The sequence below is a fragment of the Pantherophis guttatus genome, chromosome 2 (assembly GCF_059756535.1).
Source record: "Pantherophis guttatus breed Tessera chromosome 2, ASM5975653v1, whole genome shotgun sequence".
In the NCBI taxonomy this organism is placed as follows: domain Eukaryota; kingdom Metazoa; phylum Chordata; class Lepidosauria; order Squamata; family Colubridae; genus Pantherophis; species Pantherophis guttatus.
In genome coordinates, this window is record NC_142064.1 from 32,951,311 (window position 1) to 32,968,265 (window position 16,955).

Below are 16,955 nucleotides of genomic sequence, written 5' to 3' on the forward strand. Positions count from 1 at the left end.
GAGAGATTCAACCTAGAAATAACAGTGAGAACAATCAACCAATGGAACAGCTTGCCTTCGGAAGTTGTGGGAGCTTCATCACTTGAGACTTTCAAGAAAAGATTGGACTATCATTTGTCAGAAATGGTATAAGGTCTCCTGCTTGAGCGGGGGGGGGGGAGGTTGGACTAGATGACCTATAAGGTCCCTTCCACTCTGTTAATCTGTTAAACTCTAGACCTGATGGTCACAGAATTTATACATTTCATACATTTTAATAGCCAGTATTTTATTATTTTATTTTGACCAGAAACCAACAATTTAATATCTGTAAGCCAACTGAATGTACATTCTGTCAAGATGAAGATTATACTAGTCCTAACGATTCAGTTGTAATTCCTCTTTGATTGTACTCCTAATCTATAGGTAAATTTTCATTGTGATTCCTTCCTTAACTCAATTTCTCATATTCATTCTTGGATCCCAGCTCTCTAGATGTCATCTAACCATATAGAGAACCACAAGTTCTTAGTTCTGTTTTAAATGACATTGGTAACTTTAATAGTGGAGCACTGAGTAAAGCCAAGAGTTGAGCTTGATCCTTTTAAAGGTTCATGAGGACAATGAAACGTTTCTCCAAGGAAAGCTGAAATTACAGGATGAATGAATTAATAAAGGGTAATCTTTGGGATTACCAAATTTATCATGTCTTACTTTGATGAAAGGAGATGAGAAAGAGAAGGAATGCTTTATACTGTACATCCTAACACTAACATAGCTCTTTAGTCATAACTTGAAAGCAGGGGTGGGCTTCAAAAATTTTAGCAAGGAGTACTCTGCCTGGTTGCTGGGTGAGTGTGGCCATGGTAGGCATGGCTTAGTCAGCCTCCTGCATCATGGCAGGGGGGTCATTTTTGTCCTCCCCGGGCTCCAGAGGCTTTCCTCAAGCCTCCGGGAGGGTGAAAACGGCCTCCCCAGGCTCCAGAGGCCCTCTGTAGGCCGGAAACTGGCCTGTTTCTGGCCTTCCCAAACTTCCAGTAGGCCCATTTTTCACCCTCCCTGAGCTTCTGTGCATGCCCTGCACTTATCTGCATCCAAAACGGGCTGTGTGGGGACTCCTGGGAGGGGCAGAGTGGGCGGGGCCAGCCAGGAATGGGATTTGGAGGTTTGCTGAATCTTAGCTAGAGGTTCTCCCGAACCCCTGAGAACCCCCAACAGTCCACCCCTGCTTGAAAGGCTTGATCAGACATTGTTTTAACATATTTTCATGTTTTTTTTGTCATCCCAAAATCTTATGGATTTTAAGTTTGATATAAAGAATCTATTGATTTTGAAAATGCTGAATGTCGAATCTCACATTTGAACATGCATGGGCCTGTTTTATAGCAATCACTCTGCAGACTAGACAATTACTAAATATATGTCTACAGTCATCTACCATGTATGGATATATTTACATCTGAAAGCAAATAGGTTTGGTATACAGTATTGATGCTACCAATTTTGCAGAGTGCTGGTCAGTGACAGTGCAGTTTAGCCATACTGATTATTTGATAAAATATCAAATACAGCTAAGGTATATCATACCAGACAAACTAATGGTCTCTCTCTGGTCACTGAATAGATATAACCAATCACCCAACATGACCAGAGGCATCTTCAGGGAGAATAAAAAGGTCAAAAGGTTGTATTTGCATTATGAAAGCCCTGCCACCTTTTATGTACTGCATGCCCCCTTGTTAAAAAGGATGAGCTTCAATAAGTTGGAGGTAACCACCATCTTGATTTTTTTTTTTTTCATCCCTGCCAAGGAGTCCTCTGAAGAGGAGATCAGCTGATTAATCCTCTGGCTTCTGAAAAATGGTTTATTAGCCCATTATAGCTCCCACTTATTCTATTAACAAATACCTTTGAAAAATGTGTTTTCTATCCTGGAAATATCTTGCCCTGTGTTTTTTCAGTGTGAGATTATGTGTGGGTTTGTGCACACATACACACATATGTACTCTGTCACTGTACAACGCAGCAATTTTCCAGTTATGAATCTATTCTGAAGCACTTTTTAAATCTTTTTCTCCTAATTGGAAGGGTGTAGGCTGTAAAACATGTAGGGAGTCAATTGTAGGTATTATCCACCAAACACGGATGTTTATTTTGCTCTCCATCTGCCAAAAATGTGATTTCTTTTACTGCCTGGCATAATGTTCTTGGCAGTCTCCTCTCACTGAAACCAGAGAGAAGTTTCATCTGTGGGAGGAACTAAAACATCCCCCCCCTCCATTCCATCAGTGGAAAGTTCTCAACTCTGCACCTCACTGAAGGCAGTAGGAAAACAGGTCTGAAAATGAATGAGCCCAAGAAGGTCTGAGACACAAGTAAAATAAGAAAGGCCAAAAAATAATGTGCCACATAAAAATGTTAATTTTGAGAGGAGAGACTCTGAGCAGAGTGGGCTTTTATCCAAGTCATACCAGGAACACTAAGTCAGAGGTTAATAATGCTGGTACTATTAGAATATGCGCAAATAATTCACTGTCCTCTGTTTTTTTGGGGGGGGGATTATAGCAGCCTGCTGCTTCTTGTGTAGAATGCTAGCATGCTCCCCAAATTTGGTATGCAATAAGGGAGCGTTGCAATTTGGCCTCAGGCAGTGAAGTGTCTCACACCTTGCCCACTGTAATTACACAATAATCAAAATGAAAATGTTGAACACTTAATTGCATCCATTGGACAACCGAAACATCCTGCAATTTCTACAGGACTAACCAGGCTCTATCACACACTTTCTAACCTCTATCAATGTATATCGTGAGCTCTATGAAGTTATAAGCAATACACATCTGGGTCAACGTGGATCAGTAATCTGTGAAAGAGCCTCAGCATGACTTAATGCTGCTAATCAGCAAGAATCATGCAGCTACATTGAAAAGATATAGCCAATTACTCAGCTCTGTTCCAGCAAAGTTGGCTGGATGTAGCAACTGCCAGATTCCTTCACCTCAGTACAGTTACCACAACGTAATTTACTTTGTTTTTGTTTAGTATGTTTTGAGCACATAAGCCACTATGATTTGTAAACCATGTTTGATGGCTAGTGCCTTTGTTAAACACAAGTAACGATTGCTTTTTCATTGTGCTATAGTTAAACACAAAAGAATACTGATTCTTTGTTTCAAGTACAGGTGGCCCTCAACAGTTCATTTAGTGACTGTTAGAAGTTACAATGGCACTGAAAAAAGTGACTTATGACCATGTTTCACACTTACGTTTGTTGCAGCATCCCGATGGTCACATTATCAGAATTCAGACATTTTTAAGGTTTGAATGCTTAATATTTGTTAATGGTTTTAAAACTCTTAGAGTTATTGGATTATACGCTACTTTGAGTCTATAAAAAGACAGGTTGATGAAATTGTAAAAGGGGAGTTAAGGGGTCTTGGGAGCTATTAAATCTTGCAGTTAGCTAGTTTATTTTAGCGAATGTTTGGTGAAATCTATGCCCTGTTTTTGTTCTGGGAAGTCGGGGGTGGGAGGTGGTGAGGAGGGGTTGAAGATTGAGTTTAGTGATGGATTATGGATTGATTTTTTTTTCTTTTTTTCTTGATGATAGTTTGAATGATTGTTCATATTGTTTACTTGTTTGATCAGAAAATAAAAACTTTTTTAATAAAAAGAATTCAGACATTTAGCAACTGACACATATATGTTGTGGTGTCCTGGGATCACCTGATCCCCTTTTGCGACTTTCTGACAAGCAAAGTCAATGGGGAAGTGAGATTCACTTTACAACCATGTTACTAACTAGACAATTGCAGTGATTCACTTAGCAACTGTGGCAGGGGTGATATCTAAAAAAAATTCCCTACTGGTTCTGGGGGCGTGGCTTAATTGGTGGGTGTGGCTTGGTGGTCAGGTGACTGGATGGGCGTGGCCAATAATAAATAATAAAAATAATAAACAAAGTACACAAAACAATAAGAAGTACCAAAAACCAACTTTTACACTTTACACACACACAACACAACACAACTGACTCACACACAATGTAAAAGCAGCTGCACTTGACCCAAAATGGCCCCTGCAACAAGCAGGAACCTCACACAGCCACAAAAAGCTCAAAAACCAACTTTCACACTTTTTCCACACAAAATGCCACATACAGCTTTGTGAGATTTTGTGTATTTGTGTAGTTAGAGTGAAACACTACAGAAACACACCAAATCTCAGAAAGCTGCACAAATCTTTTATTTTATTGTTTTATTTTATTTATATTTTCAGATAAAAGCAGCTAAATTTAAAACTTCCTTAACTTTAAATTGCTGTCTAAAAAATATATAAAACTCCTAAAAAAAACCCAATTAATTATTTTTTTAAAGCTCCCCCCTGCCCCCCCCCCAAAAAAACCCAGTTACTTACCAAATTGAAGACACAAGGCAGGCAGGCAGGCAGATTGAGTTGCTCACTGATTGGATTGATTGCAGGCAGGCAGATTGAGTTGCTAGCTGATGCAATGGATTGCGGCAACCAAAGCAAGGCAGGAAAAGCAATTGAGCCAGAAAGAAGCAGCAGACTACCTGCTGCCATCGCTACCAGATTGCCCGATCTGGTCTGAACTGGGAGCATTTCACCCCTGAACTGTGGCAAGAAAGGTTGTAAAATGGGGCAAAACTCATTTAACAAATCTTTCGCTTAGCCACAGAAATTACAGTCTCTCTCTCTCCCTCTCTCTCTCCCTCCCGCCCCCCCCTCTCTCTGTCTATTATTGACAATACTTTCTTAGGTGTCTAACACAGCAGCCTTTGTTTGGACAGTGTTCTTCTTTCTACTTTTTTTTATTTCTTTTGCATTCTGTAGGTAGGTAGGAAAAATATCTATAGACCTTGATCACATGTTTTGTTTGGCCAGGTGGACCTAACTGGTAGGTAATTGCAACTGTAGCATTTTTTGGTTTGAGAGAATTTGTCTGAATTTGTCTGAAGGAACATCTAGGCATTTATTATTATTTTTCATTAGCACAAACAAAAATGTAAAATAAATGAATAAAATCTCCCTTAACGGCACATCTAGTTGCCATGCTGTTTTTTTCACTTACCTGCTGAAAAGGCAGATGCCATCTATTAGAAGGCAGATTTATCCTACAGGCTGCCAGCTGCTGTACCCTAACAAAGCTGGATGGGAACACTGCTAAATTCTTCTGCTCCTCCCGTATACTACTTTAAGAACTGGATTCTAGTTGTTTGCTCATTTGTTCTATTTTCTCCATCCACTATAATATGTCAATGTAAATAATAGTCCAACTCATATTTTATAGTTAGGAATGTATGCAATAGATCTCCTACAGCCCTAAGAAGCTACAAATATTTTAGTCAGCCACTAGCTGCCTAGATTTCTGACTCAAAGTCAAATGTTACCATAAATATTCTCATCCTGATTTAGTATGGTCAGCTCAGGTTTCCTGGATTCTGAAAACCGATGATGCTGTTGCAATTCTGCTAACCTCAGTCATTCAGTCTTTCTTAATATGAACATGCTGGCATTTGTTTTTGTAAGAATGGTTGATAATCAAAAAGCAAGGAAACCATATTCTTCAAAATCAGATGGTAGGCTTTGTTAAGGATGCAAAGTTCCTGCCTGCTTCAGAGTGTGCCTCTCATCACTTTTAATTAGACAAGTATTTTATGGCAGTGTTGCTACTATTTAGTCTTTCAATTGATAGCGCGTTCCTAATGAAGATCCTTCTTTCTAAAAGTGTTACTTTCATAAATACTTTTACTGTAAGTTGTCTTCAGAGTCTCTCCTCATGTGGGATTAATGGAAACTTCCTCAAACTGATAGCAAATGTGTTACGATTACAACTTCCATAGTCCCAAATACCTTGACCAAAAAGCTGATCACTTGGAAAACTGGGAATTCTGGATTCAATAATCTCACCAATTTTGAGGAATACCATATTGAGGTAGACTGTTATGTCAGAGTTGTCATGCAGTCTTCTCCAACATTACAAATGCTAAGTAGAAAGTTCAGGTTTCCCCTGTCCAGTTGTTTCTGACTCTAGGAGGTGATGCTTGTTATGTATGTATCTAATTTGTGCGGGGAATTCAAATGTTCCTTGAATCCTGATTGGTTCTTGGTCGCCCCTGTAAAGTATATAAAGAGGACTGTTGCCTGTGCTTCTTTGCTGAAGTCTCACCCTGAATTAAAGAGCTGTTGTCACTAGCCACCTTGTGTCTCTCGTTATTCCCGCGCTACAACATTGGCGACGAAGGTGGGATAGAGGCCACAAGAAGCTAACCAAAAGAGCTCGGAGTTTCAGCCAGGGTGACTAGCGAACTCAGAGACATGGCATGTCTGCCTACGTTCCGCCTAAACCCTTCGACCCGACCCGAGAAAAGTGGGGATCATACTTAACCAGGTCCGAGTGCTCCCTGGAAGCTAGCGAGATGCAAGGGCTATCAGTGAACCGAAAATGAGCCCTGTTCTTAAGCCACTGCGGGCCAGATGTCTTCGAGATGGCCGAGTCCCTATGCGAGCCAACCCCAGTCCAGACGGTCCCCTGGGACGTCCTTCAAGCAAACCTGAGAGCCCACTACGCTCCAGTACCTTCGAAATTCATACAGCGCTATGAACTCCGACAGCGTGTACAAAAAGAAGGAGAGCCGGTCAGCGCATATGTGGCCGCACTTCGAAAAGCCACAATGCATTGTGACTACAGAGACTTAGATGACACGTTACTTGGGCAATTAATTTGCAGCGTTAAAGACACTCGTTTACAGAGGCGCCTCCTGGCCAAGCCAGACCTAACACTAGCCGGTGCGTTGGACGAAGCCCAAGCACACGAAGCATCAATGAAGGCTTCTGAGGCATTACAGCGACCACTATCAAGTAAAGACGGGCCGAAAACAGCCCCCGTTCACAGAGAAGAGGCGCGAACCAGCACAGACGAAGAGTCAGATGAGGACGTCTTCCATACAGAAAAGAAAAAGAGCGAGCAAAGCTGCCGCCACGAGAACTGTTTCAGTTGTGGCAGGGATCACGAGAGACAATCGTGTAAATACAGAGACGCCATTTGCAGGCGTTGCGAGAGAAAAGGCCACCTAGCACGAGTTTGCAGAGCACAATTTCCGCATAGTCGCAAGCCACATGACTACCGCGATCAACCAGAACCGGCTAAATTCAAAACAGCCAATCAAAGATGACGGCACGCAAAAACGGCGCGAATTTCAAAAGCGGGAAACCTACAGCACGAGAATCGGCCAAGCCAGCACAACCGACGATGAGAAAGTCTACACAAAAATAGAAATCGATGGCAGATCGTGCAAAATGGAAATCGACACCGGATCTACGTTATCGATCATGTCCTGGACAACACTCAAGGCACTCCTGCCCAAGTTCCAGAAAACCCAGCTGGCCCCACAGAAGATTCGCCTCCTCGACTACCAGGGAAACCGAGTTCCCGTAGAAGGCGTGGGCACGTTCCGGGTCACCTACGGCGAGTTCCAGAGAGAGCTGCCCCTGACCATCATAAGCAAGCCACTACCGAGTCTCCTGGGCATGAAATGGTTCCGAGCCCTCGGCATGGGCTTCACCGGCGTTCACAGCATCGGCAGCTCATCCCTCAAAGAAACCCTTCTACACGAATTTCGGGACGTTTTCAAAGAGACTCTAGGCAAGTACGTGGGGACCCCATCTCCTTTAATTTAGACCCCAACCTAGCGCCAATCAGACTAAAAGCAAGACGGGTTCCATTCACTTTAAAGCCAAAAATTGATGGCGACCTCGACAAGCTCATTAAGCAAAGGGTGTTAGTTCCCGTAGATCACGCCAAGTGGGAGACCCCAATAGTCACGCCAGTTAAATCGGACAGATCGATTAGAATTTGCGCTGACTATAAGTGTTCGATCAACAAGGTGTTGCAGCAGAGCGCCTATCCTGTTCCGATCGTCCACCATCTACTACACTCCCTGGGGCCTGGCAAGCTATTCGCAAAACTAGACTTGCGCAGGCGTACCAGCAGCTGCCAGTAGATGACACTACGGCAGAATCGCAGACCACAGTAACTCACAGAGGTGCTTTTAAATGCACTAGACTACAGTTTGGGATTAGCATTGCCCCAGGGCTCTTCCAGAGTACCATGGAGCGCCTTCTACAAGGCCTCCCAGGAGTTGTCCCGTATTTCGACGACGTTCTAATTAGTGGCCAAGACGAAACTCAGTTAGGACATAAAGTTAGACAAGTCCTAAACAGATTCCGTGAAGCGGGACTTAAACTCAAACGAGCAAAATGCAAGATAGCGGTTCCATCGGTGGAATTCTTAGGCTACCGAATTGACGGCATGGGAATCCACCCCACAGAAAGCAAAGTCAGGGCCATCCAGAACGCGCCCACACCTAAATCAAAGACCGAGCTACAGGCCTTCTTGGGGCTGTTTAATTTCTACAAGATGTTTTTGAAGCACAAAGCCACCATTGCGGAGCCACTGCACAGGCTCCTTGGAAAAAACGTTCCCTGGGTGTGGGGCAAATGAGAAGCGATGGCATTCAGTGCAGTAAAAAGTCTTTTGTCTGAGGACAGCTTCCTCATTCAATACAATTCTGAACTACCTCTAGTATTAGTGTGCTTCCCCCTTTGGCGTAGGCGCGGTTTTAGGCCATAGACTGCCGAACGGGTTAGAGGCGCCCATCGCCTATTACTCTCGCACTTTGTCCAGTGCTGAAAGAAACTATAGCCAATTGGACAGGGAGGCTTTAGCCTCTGTAGCTGGGGTCAAAAAATTTCACGAGTACCTGTTTGGCCGCAACTTTGAACTCATTACGGATCACCAGCCTCTTTTGGGACTTTTGGCTGGGGATAAACCGACCCCGGCTGCACTTTCTCCCCGGATGACCAGATGGTCCATTTTCTTAACCGCATATTCCTACAAACTGCTCCACCGGCCAGGCAAGACTCTGGGACATGCTGACGCCTTCAGCCGATGCCCCTTGCCCGAACTATTGGACAACCCAACCCCGGAAGCCCCAGTGCTACTCATTGATGTTGTATCCCCGGGGCCCATTTCATCAAGCGAGGTGGCAAAGGTTTCTGCCAGGGACTCTGTTTTGCACACTGTAATGGGCTGGGTGATGTGGGGTTGGCCTACCAAGGTGGACAATGGGGAATTTCAATTGTATTTTAACAAGAAAAATGAACTGTCAATGTTGGGTGGTTGCTTGTTGTGGGGAGACAGGGTGGTGGTCATTCCCTCGCGGTTAAGGCACAGGGTTCTTGAAATGTTGCATGAGGGACACCCTGATATTGTTTGCATGAAAGGCCTAGCTCGTAGCTATGTGTGGTGGCCACGTCTCGACCAGGATGTTACTGAGTGGGTGGGGAAGTGTAGGCCCTGCCAGGAATCCCGCCCAGATCCTCCCATAGCCCCCGTCCGGGAGTGGGAAAAACCAAAGGGACCATGGGGGAGGATTCACATTGATTTCGCTGGCCCGTTCCATGGCCAAAACTTCTTAATAATTGTAGATGCATACTCTAAGTGGCTCGAGATTGCCCTAATGCCCTCTACCACTTCTGAGGCCGTAATCAGACTACTCAGAAAACTTTTTGTAACACATGGGTTACCGGACACCCTGGTATCCGACAATGGGCCCCAATTCACGGCAACTCAATTCGAGGGCTATCTAGCCGAGTTTTGTTTATTTGATTTGTATACCGCCCTACTCCCGAAGGACTCAGGTCGGTGAACAGCCAACCATAAAATACATAAATACACAAAATTTAGTTAGGCATAAGACATGCATTATCCGCTCCTTTTCATCCGGCTTCGAATGGCCTTGTAGAGAGATTTGTGAGAACGGCAAAAGGAGCCCTGTCCCGACTCGATGCAGGGGATTGGCAGGCTAGAATAGATGAGTTCTTAGCCGTACAGCACGCCACCCCGTGCCCAACCTCGGGCCGCAGCCCAGCCGAGCTCCTAATGGGCCAAAAACTAAGGTGCATTCTCGATCAATTGCATCCCAATTACTCCCCCGATAACTTCAAGGGGGAAGGGGGAGGCCTAAGGAAATTCCAAGTGGGAACACCAGTGTTTGCCAGAAACTACACTAATGGGCCCTTGTGGGTAGAGGGAACCATCGTAGGAATTACCGGTCCAAAGTCATATACAGTTGATATAGGGCATGGTAAAATTTGGAGGAGACATATTGATCAATTGCGTAAACGATTGCAACACGAAAATTCTTTGTCTGTAAATCCTAACTATCCAAGTCTTCCTGACACAGCTACCTCAAGCCCGAGTAAGCCAGAATACTTATCTGGCAAGCCAGAGTTCCAGCGCTGCCCCAGCGAGTCGACACTCCCAGCCGGGGATAACCACGCCTCCGGAGAAATCCAGGAGGTTCCATTGGCAGAGCCAGGAGAGACAGGAGGTCCCTCCGACCGGCTCGACGCCTCGCCAACAACTGAACTGCGCAGGTCCACCAGGACTAAGACACGCCCTGGTCACCTGCGTGATTTTGTATGTAAATATGTAAATCGATAGGATAAGTGCCTTCTGGGAGTGGAGGGGTGTTATGTATGTATCTAATTTGTGCGGGAAATTCAAATATTCCTTGAATCCTGATTGGTTTTTGGTCACCCCTGTAAAGTATATAAAAAGGACTGTTGCCTGTGTTTCTTTGCTGAAGTCTCACACTGAATTAAAGAGCTGTTGTCACTAGCCACCTTGTGTCTCTCGTTATTCCCGCGCTACAACAATGCTCATCTCCATCGGTGATGCAGTGGTTAGAATACAGTACTGCAGGTTACTTCTGCTGGCTGCTGGCTGCCTGAAATTTGGCAGTTTGAATCTCACCAGGCTCAAGGTTGACTCAGCCTTCCATCCTTCTGAGGTCAGTAAAATGAGGACCCAGATTGTTCGGGGGAAATATGCTGACTCTGTACAACTGTTTAGAGAGGGCTGTAAAGCTCTGTGAAGTGCTATATAAGTCTAAGTGCTATTGCTATTGCTATTGCTATTGCTATTGCTATTTCTTAGCCGAGGGACCCAGCATTATCCAAAGACCTTACAGAATGCTGTTACTTTCCCACTGAAGTGGAACTGTTTATCTGCTTGTGTATGCATGCTTTCAAACTGCTAGGTGGATAGGAACTGGGGCAGGAACTCACCCCATCGTGCAGCATTCAGATCCCGAACCCAGGCTCTCAGTCTTTAATTGATGAGCCATTGCTCCTCCTAATGCTAAGTAGCTGTTCTCTATGACACCCACAGAGAATGCATGAATGGAAAGATGCCCCTCCATGATACCTATAACTATTTCCATGGAAAGCCCGCCCCCCCCATCTTTGTGCTCTGTCCATTGCAAATGTATATTATGTGAAGGTACTAACATCCTCATCATTGGCCATGGTTCTGAAAGATGCTAGGAATTGTAGTTAAGCCACAGGAAGAGTGATTTTCCTACTGTGGGCTAGATTGTTGCCAATCTAGGGTTTCCCAAAGGGAGCATACACTTGCCATTGAAAACCCATTTAAAAATGACTCTATCACATCCTATCATACCATAAGTATACAAAATGATTTTGTGGACATTTCTGAATGGCATAGTTAGCTTTCCTGCCGAGATCTATTACAGAGAGGGCAATGCCTGTCAAGAAAAGAATTCATATGGCATGTCAAGAGCTGCTCACCACAGCTGGTTATTGTCATCATTGTTAAATACTCATGTCATGTCACTCTTTCAGACAAGCAATGCTATGCTTGCAGCTTTGCACACATTTATTTCTGCAACAATAACCAGAGGGAAAAGAGCTGTGGCCCATGTTGCAATTGGTTTTCTTGCCCAATGAATTCCACTAGCATAAGGGTGTATCCTGGCTGAGATAGCGAAGTTGTTAGGCAGAACTATTTGTCTGGATTGATTTAGACAAGCCCAGCAGAGATAAATAATGCTTGTGAAATAGAACACTGAAAAATACAGAGAGACTCAGCTAAAATTGTAGTTTCAATTGCCTTGCCTTGCTTTGGGTTTTAATTTGTTCTCCCAGACTGGAAAGAAAGAGGTTCTCTTCCCCACCATCAGATATCCTCTTTCCTCCCAACCAGTAGTAAATCTTGCTTGTTAGTGGAAAGGCTCAGAGGCTACTTTTGCTCAAACTCTATAAATTTAAAAAGGCAAGTGCTGCATAATAACACTGAGCTCAGAGGATATACATGAAAGAAATTATATTGAACATTAATCACAATGTAAGTTATTTCTTCTGATTTATGCACAATAAAACAAGGTTTGATCTCCCTTTCTGGGCTTCATGTTGAAACCAGCATCATTTTCTTTTCATCCTAAGGTTACATTTCATGAAATCTTGTTTCAAGTGTCTATGGGGGATGAGGAGCGTTTAGCAAAGGAAAAGCACAGAGATTGGGGGAGGAGAGAGGATGTGCAAACTCCCTTGATTGTGAAATAGAAAAGAAGAAAGTTTAAATTACAGGGTATACTACAGTTTTAAAGGTTATAGGAACACAGAATAGAATGATACTTAAAAGTAGTTTTTTTAAAAAAAAAAGTCTCAGATTTTTTCCCCCCAGTTTAGCGGGAGTTTGCGTTTACCTGCAGTTCTGCAGAATGTGCAGAATAATACTTGGCACTGTCCCATAATGCAAATTCTAAGAACCTTCTGCATCAGTGCCCAAGTGGTTCAGAATTTTACATCACATGTTAACCAAGCAGAAACATCTACAATAAGTAACTTATGAAGCTGGGCACAGGCTAGCATAATTGTGGCTGCATGCTACACATTAAGAACAACATTTGAGATGGTCTTCAATTTTACAAGACAGAAGACCATAGTAGTTTGGAAAGAAAGCCAAAACGTGATGAGAAACATATATAATATTTGCAAAAGTGTTGATATGTGTTCAAACTTGAGTTTGGTTGCTGAGAGTTAACTTGTGGATGAACTTGTGGCCTGTGATCCAGATGCCCACCCCTGATTTAGCAAAGGGGAAAAAGTCATGACACATCACATGATGATAACATGATGCCATGAGTTTGACAACCCTGCTCTAGAAAGACCAGTGTCAGACAGCAATGAAACTTTTTGACAGGGGGCTAAAATGATTAATAGTGCAAGCAAATTAAACAGAAAGGTACAGATTATTATTATTTATTTATTATAAATAAATAGATGGTGTACCTTAAAAGAGTTAACTTGTTGCAAGAATGCAATTGGATATACAATAAAGGCAAAGGTGAGTCACAAGATATGGGTAAAGAGGAAATACAAAGTCACTTGTCAAGGGACAGGTGATGATGTCATGTACCTTATTTGCACAGTGGCATCATGATGCATTTTATATCATAGCTTGTTCTGGAGCCCAGAAGAAGTGTTAAAGTATTTAATCACTTTAATGGATTTATGAGATCATTCATTGACAATATCAAATTCAAAATGGTTCCCAAGTCCATAATTAAGAACTAGGAAATATTTGACCTACTTTTGTTTAATGTTTAGATTTCAACAATAAGTCAAATGTATTAATCCTCAGCAAAGGCTCAGCAAATCTGTCCTACACAAGATCCAACTTTGGTCTGGTTCAGACATTGTGCTGCTAAGCTGCTTTTGTCTTAGCATGTTTTTAAATTTGGCAATTGTGCAATCTCACTAATTGTGGTTTATTCAATAAAAACCATTGCTTAATGCATTGAGTTGAACCCAGCTTCATTGCTTTTCTAGTCTAATCATCTGGTTTGTCTGACAGCATCTCCTCAAACTCTAATGTATGGATTCTTTACATTATTTGCTACCTGACACCTTTCAGGATTCTCTGAAGCGTGTAAATTGGAAAGGGCAAACATCTACTAACGCTTTTTGCATTAGTATTAGCATTCGTTGTTAAGTGAATCAATGCAGTTGTTAAATTAGAAACCCTATTGTTAAGTGCATCTGACTTCCCCATTGACTGTGCTTGTCAGAAGGTCGTAAAATTTGATAACATGACTCTGGCACACTGCAAACGCTGGATAAAAATACTGTTATTTTCTCTTGAATATCACTACTATAAAGTGCTTAAATCTCCTAAGGGAGATGTTCCTACATTAGTGCTCTCCATTTAGATTGCAGCTCCTGTCTTGCCAAACTAGCTCGATCATATTGATGGGGTAACATTGACAGATAGTCCTCCATTTACAAGAGTTTGTTTCGTGACTGTTCAAAGTTACAATGGCACTGAAAAAAGTGACTTATGACTGTTTTTCACACTTACGACCTTTGCAGCATTCCCAGTGTTACTTGATCAAAATTCAGATGTTTGGCAACTGACTCATATTTATGACGTTTGCAGTGTGCTAGGGTCATGTGATCAACTTTTGCAGCTTTCTGACAAGCAATTTAACTTTCTGACAAGCAAATTCATGAGGTCAGATTCAGTCAACAATCAGGTTTCCAATTTCACAACTGCAGGGATTCACTTAACAACTGTGGCAAGAAAAGTCATAAAATGGGGCAAAACTCACTTAACAAATGTCTCACTTAGCAACATAAATTTTGGACTCAATTGTAGTTGTAAATCAAGGATTATAGGTATAGAATGTAAGTCCTGTAAAAAAGTTTTGGAAGGTTAGGGCTGAATGTAAATTTGAGATGATTAATTTTGACAATTTATTCCTTTCATAATAAATGTATGGTGTTCTATCCATGTTTTTTGTTAATCAACTCAGTATACAAAAGGAAAAGGATATTTTAATAAATTGGATTTGATTTTATTGGTACTAAAAACCTGCTCCGTGTCTATGAAGGTTGAACTGTTAAGAGTTTTGATTTCCAAACAGATGCTCTCTAGATCTACTGGATTCCATGTTTAAATTCAGGTAGTCAAAAAAGCAACTACAACCACATGACTGAAGCTACCATCTTGGGTTTTTTAATCCTACCCGATCTCCATTGCCACGTTAAAGGTAGACCAGAAACATTTGCATAATAGAATAAGGAATATGCAGCATGTAAAGTCAGCAGCATAGAAAATGATGCAACATAATGTTAAGAAATTCTTATATAATCTTACATGATTTATGAAAGAGCATAAATGCGTAGTATTGGCAACAAAACTTAAAATTAATCTTTATTAAGTTCATCATCACATTTTCAGCTAGTCCTAGCTAACTTTTTTCATTACTTGAATGTCCAAAAACTATTTTAAAAAACATTGTTAACTGATGAATTTTTGAATACTTAACAGGATTTTTGTTTGAGGAAAAGACTTAAGGGTTGTCACATGATCAGCATTTCAATTATTAGCCTTCCAAGATCATTAATTGGGATTGCAAGCTACAGCCAGCCAGAAATTTAAGTGGGACATGTGCATTCAAAACACTTCAAAAATCAATTTAGCAAGGAAAAAATGAAGAAAGAAAAATGAAGGCTGTCTGCACTTGTAAAGACTAATGTGTCAAGATGTCTGTCTTTCCACTGCACATAGTTTTCTGTCTTTCTCACATTTCATTAATTGGCTCAGGATGGGATAGAAAGTAAACTTGGAAATGAGGTGTTAAGAGTGTCTTTTTATGTTTTAAAAATATAGGTTGCTAAAGAGCAAATTTCTATGGCAGAACCAGGCAACTTGATAACCTCTATGTGTTTTGGACTTTAACTTCCATCAACCAATATGGGATATGGCAACTGGAACAAGAGCATGTGAGACTTGTAGTTAATAACATCTGGAGGACATCTGGTTACCACTTGCTGACAGACATATGCAAAGGCATCTCAGTTAATCATATCGTGACTCCGCGTAGCTTTCTGGAATTAAGTGCTGCAGAGGTTAGCAATTAAGGGCCTGCCTTGGAAAGAATGGCCTGGTCATCCAAAATACATCAGCAAAAAAAGAGAGCAAAAGAGGACACAGGCATAAAATGGAATCTTCTAATAGGAATGCCTATATATGTGAGTGCATATGCATGAATCAGCAGGTAGCATCAGATGATGACCTGGTCTGGGTTTAGAAGATAAAAGAAGATAAGCAGATTAGTTCTTGAGTGGAAGACCACCAGATCTGAACGCTCTAAGGTACCTAGATTAGATAGAGTAGGTAGTCAAAAACACATTTCATATCAGAAAATGGCAAACCACTTTATTACACTGCTGCTCTAAAAATTGTATAGATACCTCTCTGAAGTAATATATATATATGTCTGTCTGTCTGGAGAGAGAGAGAGAGAGAGAGAGGGAGGGAGGAAAGAAAGAAAGAAAGAAAGAAAGAAAGAAAGAAAAGAAAAGAAAAGAAAAGAAAAGAAAAGAAAAGAAAAGAAAAGAAAAGAAAAGAAAAGAAAGATACCTGCTTGGTACGTACAGTTCATTTACTTCTCATGATGGCAATTTGAAGCCCCTCTTGTGTTTTCCCATTTTGAAGGATGTTTAGTAGAGCTGGGTTTAAATGGATTTCTGAACTTTTCTATCAAGTAGGTGGCTGAGAAATTGTATATATGACTTCTCTGAATTTCTCCCATAATTTCTCTTGACAGGGCTTCCCCCTTGGCAGTTGTGTGAATCCTGTGTCCTTGAAAAAGCCTCATGGAAGAACGTATCTCCTAACTGCCTTGGGATTCAGTGAAAATGTGAGAAACCAAGGAGGTTGTAGGGGGCTGCAGAGTTAATTGCATCATGAAAGACAGAACATTCACACCCACCTTTTGGCAACTTCACAATTAAGAAAGTGCATGGAAGCACATGGCTTCTATGAGTATTTCTCTGAAATTCTTTTCCCCGTTGAAACCTTTCTAAGCAAATAAGAACTTCTAGAAAAAGTGCAAGAAAGATTATCTGCATAGCACTCTTCTTTAAAAGAACTAAAGTGGTTCTTCAGTTCAAGGCTGAACTTCATGTAAAGGCTTTACTTCATGTAATGTAACCATCCTTTTCTTGAGAAAGAAAATCATCCTGATTATGAGGCTCACAAAGGCTTTGAGGGAACTTCAGACTTCAGGGAGGAGTGAGAG

The 16,955-nt window shown here is 41.7% G+C and overlaps 1 long non-coding RNA gene across 2 annotated transcripts in view; it reads right to left on the reverse strand.

Annotated features, from left to right (window-relative positions):
* The window catches only part of LOC132711409 (uncharacterized), a 135,339-nt gene extending 130,843 nt beyond the window's left edge, over positions 1-4,496 (reverse strand). For both annotated transcript variants that reach the window (XR_015732096.1, XR_009622260.2), the window contains exon 1: positions 4,396-4,496. This is a non-coding gene — a long non-coding RNA (uncharacterized LOC132711409). The remainder of the gene's footprint in view (positions 1-4,395) is intronic.
* Positions 4,497-16,955: the final 12,459 nt, after the last annotated feature.